We start from the raw sequence: 13,525 nt of genomic DNA on the forward strand, positions 1-13,525 counted from the left end.
ATTACTCCCTGTGTTACATTGGACAAGTCATTTTACCCTGGTTGCCCCCCAACCCCATATCCACCATAACTATTATTATAAAAACATTTTTCCTTTCTTTTTTTAGAAGATTCACTTTCTATATAGAATCTGATGGAGATGATGATGAACTGACAGTAGAAAATGGAGATTCATAGGAACATGTTGAAGTTTTTTTCAAGAGCTCAAAATATTACCCATATCGAGAATCTATTGTGGAAGATGATCCAACTGACAGGAAAAACTGGTGACACTGGTGTGGACATGTTGGAGAATTTTCTTGTAGTTCCTGGAAACATTTTCATCTTTGAGAATCTGTTGATGATGAGGTGACAGTAGAAAATGGTGACACTGGGATGAACATGTTGAAAAAGTTATCTAGGAGTGTCAAACAAAGATTCCTTTCATCTAAAATCTGTTGGGCAAGATGAGGAGCTTCCAGCAAAATATGACTGGTGCAGTTATATTGGATTTTCTCAAGAGTGTTTAAAAACATTTCCCTCGTCTAAAATCTATTGGGAAACATGACTAGCTGACTATAGAAAACAATCACAGTATGGAGGTAATGGAGTCTTTGAAGTGCCTGGAAACATTCCCTTCATCTAAAATCTGCTGGACAAGATGACAAGCTGAGAACAGAAAATTGTGATCCTCATGGGGATATGTTAGAGAACTTTTCTTGGAATTCCCTGAAACATTCTGTTCATCTAGAATCTATTGGAGAAGATAATGTACTGAAAGTGAAAAATGGTGATCCTGGTAGGGATATGTTGGAGAAGTTTTCTTGGAGTGTCTGAAAGTATTCCCTTCATCTACTATCAGTTGGGAAAACTGATGAGTTGATAATTGACAATGATGACCCTGGTATTGACATATTAAAGAGTTTTCTTGGAGAGTCCAGAAACATTCTCTTCATCTAGAATCTGTTGAGGAACATGATGAGCTGAGAATAAAAAATAGTGATGCCAGTGGGGAGAGATTGCAGAAGTTTTCTTGGAGCCCAGCAATGTTCCTTTTGTTTGTAATCTGCTAGAAAAGAAAATGTGCTTTGGTAAAAATGAGAAGCAGAGTAGGTAGATATTGGAAAATTATTCTCAGGATGACAAGAAACTTTCTCTTTGCCTAATGTCCGTTGGGGAAGATGATGAGCTGAGAGTAGAAAATAGTTATCCTGCTTGGAACATGCTGGAGTCTTTCTCAGAGTGTTCAGAAACATTGCATTCACCTAGAATCTGTTGGAGAAGATAAGTTGACAGTAGAACATGGTGACCCTTGTCAGGAGATATCAGTTAAATTTTCCAGGATTGCTTGGAAACATTAGCCTCATCTAGAATCTACCAGAGGTCGTCATGAGTTGAAGTAGAAAATGGTGACACAGGTGTGAAGACAATGGAGAAGTTTTCTTAGAATGCCCAGAAACTTTCCTAGTTTCTAGAATCTGTCAGGGAAGATGATAAGCTAAAAAATGGAGACCATGGAGGGAGATTAATCAAGAAATCCTCTAAGAAATGATCAGAAATATTACTCTTTTCTAGACTCCACTGGAGAAAATGATGAACTGACAGTAGAAAACAGGAACTTCAGAGTGGAGATTTTCTTAAAGAGTTACTAGAAATTTTCCATTCACTTAGAAGCTGTCAGGGAATATAATGAACACAGACAGTGGACAATGTTGTTGCCAGTGGGGAAGATAATCAAATGGTTTTCTTGGGATGCTTGGAAACATTCCTTTCACCTAAAATCTACTGGGGAAGATGATCTAACAATAGAAAATGATGTCCCAAATGCTGCATAAGTTTGCTCAAAAGCTTAAACATTACCCTCATCTAAAATCTTTTCAAGAAGAGCTGAGAGCAGAAAATGGTGTCCTCAGTGGGAAGTTATTAGTATTTTCTTGGATTGCCAGGAAATGCTTCCTTCATCTCGAATCTTTTGGGGGAAATGATGATCTGACAGTAGATAATGGTGACCTTGATGTGGTCTTGGTGGAGAAGATTTCTCTGAAATATCTGTAATTATCTCCTTCATTTATTATCTCTTGGAGAAGATGAGTTGACAGTAGAAAATGTGCTATCAGGTTGGAGAAGTTTTCTTGGAGGGCCCAGAAATATTCACTTCATCCACAAAATGTTAGAAAAGATAATGAACTGACAATAGGAAATAGTGATCCTAACAGGAACATATTGGGGAAGGTTTTTCTTTTTCTTTTTTTTTTTTTTTTTTTTTTTTTTAAAGAATGCTAGGAAAGATTGTCCTCATCTAGAATCTGCTGGAGAAAACGATGAGCTGACAGTAAAAAAAAAAAAAATGGTGACCTGGGTGGGGCCATTTTTGAAAAGTTTTTTCAGAGTATTTGTAAACATTCTCTTCAACTAGAATCTCTTGGGGGAGATGACCTTAGAGTAGAAAACTGCCCTCACTGGGGACTTGTTGAAAAAGTTTGCTCAGAGCATTTGAGCCCCTCATTTATAAAACTCATTTATGGAGGAGTAACTGAGAGTAGAAAACAATTTCAGTGGGAAGATATTGGAGAAGTTTTCTCTTGAGTGCCAGGAAACTTTCCCTTTATTTAGAATCTTTTGGGAAAGATAATGAACTGACTTAAAAAATAGTGACCCTGTTGGTGTTATATTGGAGAAGTTTTCTTGGGAGTTTCTGGAAATATGTCTTATAGAAATCTGTTGGAGATGACAAACGGAGAATAGAAAATGGTGGAACATACTGAAGAAGTTTTTTCGAAATGCTCAGAAACATTCCTTTTGTATAGAATATGCTAGGAAAAATAATGAGCTAACAGTAAAAAATGGTCTAGACAGGTTGGAGAATTCTCAATGACTAGAAACATTCCACTCTTCTAGAATCTTTGGATGAGCTGACAGCAGGAACATTCCTTTTATCTAGAATCTTTTGGGGAAGTCAAAGAGCTGAAAGTAGGAAAGAATGACCATAGTGTGGAAATATTAAAGAAGTTTTCTCAGATTCCCTGGAAATTTCCCCTTCATCTGTAATCTATTGGGGCAGATGATGAACAGCCAATAGAAAACAGTGACTCTTGTATGGACAAGTTGGAGAAGTTTTTTCAGAGTGTCCAGAAACATTCCCTTCATCTAAAATGTGTGAGACAAAATGATGACTTGACAATAGAACATGGCGACCCCACTGGGACATGGTGCAGAAGTTTTCTCAGAGTGTTCACAACCATTCCTTTCATCTAGAATCTCTTGGGGAAGATGATGTGCAAGACAGGATGATCCTGGTAGGGAAATATAAAAGTTTTTTTTGGAATGCCCATAAACTTTCCCTTCACCTAGAAAATGTTGAAAAAGATAAGCTGACAGTAGAAAATAGTGACCCTGGTGAAGCTATTTTTAAGAATTTTAATGGAGTGTTATGAACAATTATTCTCATCTGGAATCTATGAGAAAAGAACATGAACTGAAGGTAAAAAAAATGACCCACAGTGGAGAAATATTTGAGAAAATTTCTCTGAGTTCCTGAAAAACATTCCTTTCACCTAGAATCTGGGGGAGGATGACGAACTGAGAGTGGGAAATGGTGATCCCAGTGGGAAAGGCTGGAGAAGTTTTCTGAGTAGTTGGAAACATTCTTTCTTCTAAAATCTTTTGGAGAAAATTATGAGTTGACAATAGAAACCAAGGACTTAGGTGTAGACCTATTAGAGAAATTTTCTGAGAGTGCTTGGAAACACTTTTGTTTTCTAGAATTTGTTGGAAAAAATTAGCTGAGAATAGAAAATAGTGACCTCAATGGGGAGATGCTGGAGATGTTTTCTTGGTGTGGCAGGAAATGTTCGCTTTATTTAGAATCTTTTGGAGAAGATGTGATGAGTTGCTAGTAGAAAATGGTGACCTTGGTGGGGATAGGATGGAGAAGATTGCTTCAAGTCTCTAGAAACATTCCCTTCATTTATAATCTCTTTGAAAAGATTACAATAAAAACTGATGATTTAAGTGGTGCCAAGATGGAGAACTTTTATTGGGGCACCAGGAAACACTGTCCTTATTTAGAATCTCTTGGAAAAAATGATGAGCTGACAGTAGAAAACAGAGACATGTTGGAGAAGTTTTCTCAGAGTGCTTGAAAACATTCCCTTATCTTTCAGAAAAGATGAAGAACTGACAATAGAAGATGGTGACATGGTGGGGCCAAGTCAAAGTTTTTCCAAAGTGCCTGTAAACATTCAATCTAAAAACTGTTGGAAAAGGTGATGAGTTGACAGCAGAAATTGGTTATCTCAGTGGAAAGAAAATGGAAATTTTTTTGTAGTGTGCACAAATTTCCCTTTATCTGTTGGAAAAAATGAGAGCTGCCATTAGAAAATCTTGACCCTAGTAGGGAGATAAAGGAGAAGATTTCTCTTGAGTCTCTAGAAACATTCCTTTCCTTGAAAATCTTTTGGGGAAGATGATGAGCTGACAAAAAAAAAATGGTAACCCCAGTGGGGAGAGATTGGAGAAGTTTTCTTGGAGACTGTGGAAACATTTGTTTTATCCATGAGCTGAGAGTAGAAAATTATATCTCCAGAGGGAACAGATTCATTTGGAGTACCAGAAACATTACCCTCATTTAGAATTTGTTAAGGAGCTGACAGTAGAAAATTCTAACTCAGCAGAGACGTGTTGGAAAATTTTTCTCTTGAGTGCCAGAAAACGTTCCCCTTTGTCTAGTCTATTGGAGATGATGATTGGACAGTAGAAAATGGCAATTCACAATGAAGAGATATAGGAGAAGACTTCTAAGTCTTTGGAAACATTCCCTTTGTCTAGAATCTTTTGGTAAAGATGATGAGCTGACAGTAGAAAATGGTGACCCCAATGAGATGATATTGAAGAAATTTTTTTCCAACTGTTCTTTCCCTTCAACTGAATTCTGCTGAAGAAGATCATGAGCTGACAGTAGAAAACAGTGTCCCCATGTTGGATATGTTGGGGGTATGTTGGAAGAGTTTTTTCTGAATGCCTAGAAACATTCCCTTCATTAGAATCTGTTGTGAGGCCCATGAGCTGACAATAGAAACGGATGCCCCACTGGAGACAAGTTTTCACAAAGTAAATGCAAACAGTACAAAATGGTAACCCCCATAGGGATATATTGGAAAAGTTTTCTCAAAGTGCTAGGAAATATTTATATTGTTCTAGAATCTGTTGGAGATGATGAATGGACAATGGAAAATGATGACCCCATTGGGAAGATATTTCTGATTTCTGAGATCTTGAAAACATTTCCTTTGTCTAAAATCTTTTGGTGAAGATGATGAGTTAACAGTAGAAAATGGTGACCCCAATGGAGTGATAATAAAGAAATTTTCTTGGTTTGCAGGAAACATTCTCTTCATCTAGAATCTTTTGGAGATGACATGCTGATAGTAGAAAATGGACTATCTAAGTGGAGAGATATTGGAGATTTCTTGGAGTGCCCGGAAACATTCCTTTCATCTAGAATCTGTTGGAGAAGAGAGTTGACATTAGAAAATGATAATCCCAAAGGGGAGATATTTGAAAAGTTTTCTCCTACTGCCTAGAAACAACAATCCCTTTCATAGCAGTTTTAGTCTGTTGAGACAAGACATGTCAATGTGATGTTTCTGCTGCCCTAAACACTAGTGAAATACCTCTGACTCTGATTAGACCAACGCAAGGTCTTCCTTGGTTTCCTCCATTATTCCGCAAGGGGTTACCTTTTATCAACTAACTCCATGAGACCAGAGACTGAGTTTATCATTTTTCTTTATGGAGAAAGACAGGTTCTTTGAAATATTGGTTATGTGCCTTCATGCTCCAGAGCTAAAACTAATGGATTATATGAAAAAAATCTTTATGATCTGAAACAAAATGAGATAAATAGAGGCAAGAAAACAAGATAGAAAATAACTACAATGATGAAAATGGAAAGAAATGCTATATACCACAATATGAAAAGACAATGAAAGGTAGCCCTGTGGTACAACGGACAGTACACCAGTCCTAGAGTTAGGAGGAATAGAGATCAAATTTGGTCTCAAAGACTTAATAGATATAAAACCTTGGGTGAGTCACAGCTCTGCCTCTCACAGCTTTCCTCCTCCCCCAAAATAACGAAGTTAATAAAAACAAATAGCAAAACTAACAAATTGTATGATAATCTCAAGAGAGCAAAGGAATGGAGTTTTCCTTAAAATGATAAGCAGTATCTAAAACCATCAGCAAGCATTATTTGTAAGATAAGAAATTAGACATATTCCCAATAAGATCAGTGCTTGTCAAACAAGAATGCCCATTATCACCACTATTATTCAATATTGTACTAGAAATGTTGACTTTAACAATAAGAAAAAGAAATTAAAAGAATTAGAATAGGCAGCGAGGAGATAAAACTAGAACTCTTTGCAGATGATATGATGATACTTAGAGAAACCTAGAGAATTCTCCAAAAATTTACCTGAAACAATTAATAGCTTTAGCAAAGTTGCAGGATATAAAATAAACTCACACAAATCATCAGCGTTTCTATTTATTATTAACAAAGCTCAGTTGCAAGAGATAGAGAACATTTAAAATAATTTTTTAGACAAAATAAAATAAAATATTTGGATATATACCTGACAAAAACTCAGGAACTCTATAAGCACAATTACAAAACACTTCTCACACAAATAAAGTCAGATCTAAACAACTGGAAAAATATCAATTGCTCATGAGTAAACCAAGCTAATATGTTAAAAATGACAATTCTACAAAATTGGTCTACCAAACTGCCAAAAAATTATTTTATACAGCTAGAAAAAATAACAAATTTCATTGGAAGAACAAAAGCTCAAGAATATCAAGGAAATTAATGAAAAAAAATTCACGCTTTTGCACAAAACCAACACAAGATTAAAAAGAAAGCACAAAGAGAAAAAAATTTGTCAGCTTTTTTGATAAAGGCCTCATTTCTAAAATATATAAAGAATAGAGTAAAATTTATAAGAATACAAGTCATTCCCCAATTGATAAATGATCAAATGATATGAATAGACAATTTTCACATGAAATTAATTAAAACCACCTATCGTCATATAAAAAAATGCTCTGAATCACTATCAATTAGAGAAATGCAAATTAAAACAACTCTGTGGTACTATCTCAAACATCTCATATTGGCTAAGATTACAGGAAAAGATAATGATAAATGTTGAAGGGGATATGGGAAAACTGGGACACTAATATATTGGTGGTAGAGTTGTGAACTGATTCAATCATTTTGGAGAGCAATGTAGAACTATGCCCACCAAAGGGCTATCAAACTGTGCATATACTTTGATCTAGCAGTGTCATTACGGGGTCTGCATCCCAAGGAAATCCTAAAAGAGGGAAAAGGACCCACATGTGGAAAAATGTGTATAATAGCTCTTTTTTTGGTGGCAAAGAATTGGAAAATTAGTAGATACCCATCAATTAGGGAATGGTTAAACCAAGTTGTAGTGTATGAGGGTAATAGAATATTATTGTTCTATAAAAAATGATGAGCAAGCTGATTGTAGAAAGACTTGTAAAGATTTGCATGAACTAATATAGTGAGCAAAACAAGCAGAACTATGAATATATTGTACACACTAATAGCAAGATTGTGTAATGATCAACTATAAAGTGCTTGGTTCTTGTCTGCGGTTCAGTGATCCAAGGCAAACTTCGAGTGGAAAATGTCATCTGCATCCCGAGAAAGAATTATGGACATTGGCTGTAAATCAACACATGTTCAATTTTTTCTTCTGCTTTTTTTCCCTTTCCAGATTTTTCCCTTTTGTTCTTATTTTTCTCCCCCAAGATAATGCATAAAGAAATGTATTTTTTTAATCAATGTACATGTGTTACCAGAAAATAAATTAGTTTAAAAAGTCAGATGTGAGAGAGAGAGAGAGAGAGAGAGAGAGAGAGAGAGAGAGAGAGATCGATCTCCAAGGCTGTTCTTAAATTACCTTGTTTAAATTCTCTTCTGGCTTACTACTTTATATTGATCATATTATATCTTTATATTGATCAACATTTTGCACTTTGGTTGTCTGGGCTTCTAGGATACATAGGACACATAGGATATAAGTTGGATCTAGAGGCAGGAAAAGCCTGAGTTCAAATCCACTTCCTAACACTTTTACTTGTCTGATTCTGGACAAGTAAGGTTCATCTACAAAATTACAAATTTATCTGTAAAATAAGGATAGTAATATTATCTACCTTTTATGGTTACAAGGATTAAATGAGATAGCTGCAAATCTTTAAAGCATTATGTTAAAATGCTAGCTGTTTTTCTTTTCTTGGCAATCATCATGCTCAAGAATTCTACCTTTCTCATCTGATTCCTTTTCTCTTTCATCAATTTCCCTTTCTCCTCTCAAATTTTCTTCCTGAAGAACAATTTAGATATTGCTTAGTTTCACTGATCAGATCATTAATGATTCATCTTTTTCAAGGGCTATCATTACTTTTCAGAAAGAACCTTTATTTTTTTTTACCAAGAAGATTTTGTTTTTCAGTCATTTTTCATTCATATCCTGTCCCCACCATTTAGCTTCTGCACTATTATCTATATCCTATAACTATACCTCATCTATAAAATTGGGGTAATAATATGTGGAATAATGAACTCTCAAGATTGTAATGAAAATGAGATAGCATACATAAAATGTTCTGCAAAACTTGAAGTATATATATGAGCTTCCACTAAACTGTCTTTTAAATTACTACCAAATCACTTATGTGATTATTCTTCTTAGTTCTTTTAGTCAAATTTAGTTATTTGCAAAGTACTTTTGCACATATAATGTCACACAACTCTATGAATAAAAAGGACAAGTATTGTTGGTACCTTTTAGCAGATGGAGAAACAAAGCAATGAAATGGTAAATAAAAGTTAGAATTAAATTATGTATCTTCTATCTCTCAGGTCAAGTGTTCTCTGAAAATAAGTGATACATGTATATATACACATACCATAGCACTTTTGGTGGTAGCAGAAAACTGGAAACAAAATAAAAAACTGATTGAAGAAGACCTAAAGAAAATGAAGTATTGCAGATATAATGAAATATTCCTTATCTGATAATATGATAGACACATTGAATACAGAAAAACATAGAAAGACATGAATAAATTGTTGCAATGTGAAGCAAGAACAGAAAAACAGAATACACAATGACAACGACAATATAAATGAAAGAGCCACCAAAAAGTTACAAAATTACAAAAAAGCTTTGTTCCAAAAGAGATATGAGACGCTGTCTGCTCTTGATATTATAAAGATGGGAAGATTCAGAGGTTTGGAACATTGAATAAATTGTCAGATTTATTTTCTTTTCTGTTGATGTTTGCTTGCATTTTTTCCTTCTCAGGTTTTTTTCTTTCTAGATCCGATTTTTCTTGTGCAACAAGACAACTTCATAAATATGTACACGTATATTGGATTTAACATGTATTCAACTATCTACCATCTAGGGGAGGCAGTGGGAGCAAAGGAGGGAAAAATTTGGTTGGAACAAAGTGGTAAGGGTCAATGTTGAAAAATTACCCCTGCATATGTTTTGTAAATAAAGAGCTTTAATTAAAAAAAAATTAAGAGAAAAGTTTTTGGCCTTAAGAATGAAAGTGTCCTTGGCATCTCACTAACCAGTTACCAGAGTAAGATGTCTTTTGGGTTTTTTAATAAAATATTCAATGTTGTCACAGATAAAGATTTTCAGTCTCAGAAGTTGAGTTTGAATGTTTTATTTCTATATCAGATCAAGAAGTATTTCTTATCTTACTCTTATTTTTTGATGTTCATATATCAATTACAATTCATGGTCAACTTCAGAAACTGAATATGAAATCCTTCAAAATGTTTGTTGTTCACTATCAGGATTTTTAAGAGAAAACCTTTAAGTTCCCTAGATTTCCTACTCTTTTTGTCCAACCTCATTTTCTGGTCATCTTTAGTTAATTTTTTTTTATTAATGAACGCTGAATAAAAGCAGATTATTTTTTATTCAGGTTAAACCCCATTTCATCCATTTGTACCCAAGTTCAAAAAGTTGATATTTGGGCACTCAGTAGTAAAGCAGAAATATATTCCACTCCCAGGGTAAGAAATTAGTTACACAGCTTCCAAAGTCATTGGGGGGACAACCGCTTTCTACTTCTTCAGATTTTTTTAATCAGACACCCTATTCCTTCCTACACACAGGTGGTATTTTACACAACAAGCTGGGATGATCGAAGCTGAAGTTGAAATTCTTGCCATTAGTGGAAAGTCACTGACAGGGCTCATGCAATTACTAATCAGGAAACACAGAAAAGCTGTTACATTACTCTAATTCCCCACTCTCTTTCATTTTGTATCAAAGTGACTTTTAGCTATAGAAATGGAATCCTTAAGCAGGAAAAAGAGCTACATTGGTGTGAGGCTTGCACAGATGGTCCACTGAAAAAGATCCAGGGACTTTGAAAGAATTTGGAGAGGTATAATGATTTGGGATAAAGAAAGGCAATGAAATTGAACTTTGGGACCTTATGACATGAAGCATTCTTGGTTGGAAAAATCACTTCTTGGCTTGGAAACAAGAGATTTCAAATTAGAGATATCAATCTTGCTTGCTATCCTGATAAAACTATATTCTGTCCATATCATTTAGTCATTTTCAGTCAGCATGAATAGAATACACTAGCCTCCAATTCTGACAGAATAATAGAGAGAACTTTACTATTAAAATGAAAAAATAGGGTCATATCATTTTGTAGACAAATTAATGAGATGCTTTGGGTGCTCTTTTTGTAAATATTACCTGAAGAAAAATGTTAAAAATAATGATCTACCCATGTGGCTGAAAACAGGAATTCTCTAAAACTGCAAAAAAGCAAAAATGTGGAAATTGCTCAACAGGGCAGATATGTTCTCCCTGAAGGGCTGAAGGCAGTGAAATCATAGTTTTAGCTAAAGAAACTGCATTTCTTATGTAAGTTATTGAAACCCTTCATAAAATTTGTAGAATACATATTCTGTCAATCTCACTCAACTTCAAATGAATATTACCTCAAAATTCAGGATGTGGGTTGGATTCCATTTTAATGAATTTTTTGGTCATTAAAATAACAGAAAAAGTCACTGTCGCTAACTTATAGGCCTTTGTTTCAATTGTTTTAATTTTTAATTCTCAAATATGTATTATTATACACCATTTTATCCATATATATTCCAAGTGAAGTCCATCTGTGCACTCTAAATTGTTTTAAGGATTTTTTTTTCTTTGGGGTTTTAGGAAATTAAGATTTCAAATTTCTGGAACCTTTCTCCTTCTGTGAAATAAAGGACATTTTCTTGTAGCCCTTTCTACCATAGTACCTTTTCAAATGCCTATTGTTTTTGCCAAAGGTATTATTATCCTGCTAAACATTGTTGTGAACTTGTTGGTTCTTTGGAAGTTCCTTCCTTGCTCATCCTCTTAAACTTATGACAGTCTGCAGGAACTCCGTGACTCTTTTGTGTACCCATTTCTTACATTAAAATTGGTTGGGAAAGGTATTTATTGATCTTCTTTGTACAAGAATCCTTTCTTGATAACACTGAAATCCTTATCTGCTTGTTTATTGTTGACATATTTATATGCTTTCAGCTCCCAAGGGTAAGGAATTAGGAGTCTCAGAAAAGATCACATACCCATTCTATCATTCCCAGCTGCTATGTGCACCTAAATCTCCTTTCCATCATTGTGCAAAAATCAGCCACCACAACCACTACCAATTTTTTTTAAATGCTTCATATTTGAAGTTTCCAAAACTCACTCCTACTGTGCACAACAGGAAGCACATTCACTGAATTGAGTTGGAGAGAGTTCTAGAAACTTCAAATATTTAATATTTTTAAAAATTAAATCATCAATCCTATTTTATATGAAAATATCATCCTCTCATTAAACATTCATCCACCTCATTCTACTTTAGGAATCTTTTTTTTTAATTAAAGTTTTTTATTTACAAAGTATATGCATGGGTAATTTTTCCAACATTGACCCTTGCATAACCTTTTGTTCCAAATTTTCCTCTCCTTCCCCCCACCTCCTCCCCTAGCTGGCTAAATACATGCTAAATATTGTTGAAATACATGTTAAATCCAATATATGAATACATATTTATATAGTTATCTTGTTGTACAAGAAAAACCAGATCAAGAAAGAAGAAAAACTGAAAAAGAAAACAAAATGCAAGCGAATAACAAGAGAGTGAGAGAATGCTATGCACAGTTCCCACAGTTCTCTCTCTGGGTTTAGATGGCTCTCTTCAGTACAACTGGAACTGATATGAATCATCTCAATATTGAAGAGAACCACGTCCATCAGAATTGATCATCTTATTGTTGCCACTATAATAAATTTCCTGCCACAAACACTTTTGCACATGTGGGTTCCTTTCCCTCTTTAAGATCTCCCTGGGATATATAAGCCCAGTAGAAACACTGCTGGGTCTAAGTGTATGCACAGTTTGATAACTTTTTGAGCATAGTTCCAAATTGCTTTCCAGAATGGTTGGATTCATTCACAACTCCACCAACAATGTATCAGTGTCCCAGTTTTTTCACATTCCCTCCAACATTCATCAACATCATCTTTTCCTGTCACCTTAGCCAACCTGACAGGTATGAAGTGGTATCTCAGAGTTGTCTTAATTTCCATTTTTTTGATGAGTAGTGATTTGGAGCACCTTTTCATGTGATTAGAAATAGTTTCAATTTCTTCATCTGAAAATTGTCTGTTTATATCCTTTAACCATTTATCAATTGGAGAATGGCTTGATTTTTTTTTTTATAAATTTGAGTCAATTATGTATATTTTGGAAATGAGGCCTTTATTAGAACTTTTGAATGTTTTCCCAGTTTATTGCTTCCCTTCTATTCTTGTCTGTATTAGTTTTGTTTGTACAGAAACTTTTTAACTTAATATAATCAAAATTATTTTGTGATCAATAATGATCTCTAGGTCTTCTTAGGTCACAAATCCCTTCATCCTCCACAGTCTGAGAGGTAAACTATCCTAGGTTCTTCCAATTTACTTATAATATCATTCTTTAGCCTAGATCATGAACCCATTTTGACCTTATCTTGGTATATGATGTTAAGTGTGGGTCTATGCCTTCTTTCTGCCATACTAGTTTTCAACTCTCCCAGCAGTTTTTGTCAAATAGTGAATTCGTTTCCCAAAAGGTGGGGCCTTTGGGTTTGTAGGACTCCTTTTTGTGAAAAGTATAATTGGCACTGTCTATATTTTTCATTATCTTCTGTTCACTATGAAAAATAGCTCTGGAAACAAATAGTAGCTAGTTGAAAACTGGATGAATAGACAGAAAACATCAATAAATACCTATAGAAAGGGGAAAAAAGGCCTTTGAGTTAATATACCTCCCTCCAATTAGTGCAAAGCTGGAGAACTAGGGGGCAGATAGGTGGTGTAACAGAGAGAAAGGGCTGGGCCTAGAGTCAGGAATACTCATGCTCCTGAATTCAA

The 13,525-nt window shown here is 34.7% G+C and overlaps 1 long non-coding RNA gene across 1 annotated transcript in view; it reads right to left on the minus strand.

Annotated features, from left to right (window-relative positions):
• Window positions 1-3,381: 3,381 nt before the first annotated feature.
• LOC127543456 (uncharacterized) overlaps window positions 3,382-13,525 on the minus strand; it is a 29,634-nt gene continuing 19,490 nt past the window's right edge. The window contains exon 2 of the long non-coding RNA XR_007949237.1: window positions 3,382-5,481. This is a non-coding gene — a long non-coding RNA (uncharacterized LOC127543456). The remainder of the gene's footprint in view (window positions 5,482-13,525) is intronic.

This window comes from Antechinus flavipes, chromosome 1 (assembly GCF_016432865.1).
Source record: "Antechinus flavipes isolate AdamAnt ecotype Samford, QLD, Australia chromosome 1, AdamAnt_v2, whole genome shotgun sequence".
NCBI classification, from domain to species: domain Eukaryota; kingdom Metazoa; phylum Chordata; class Mammalia; order Dasyuromorphia; family Dasyuridae; genus Antechinus; species Antechinus flavipes.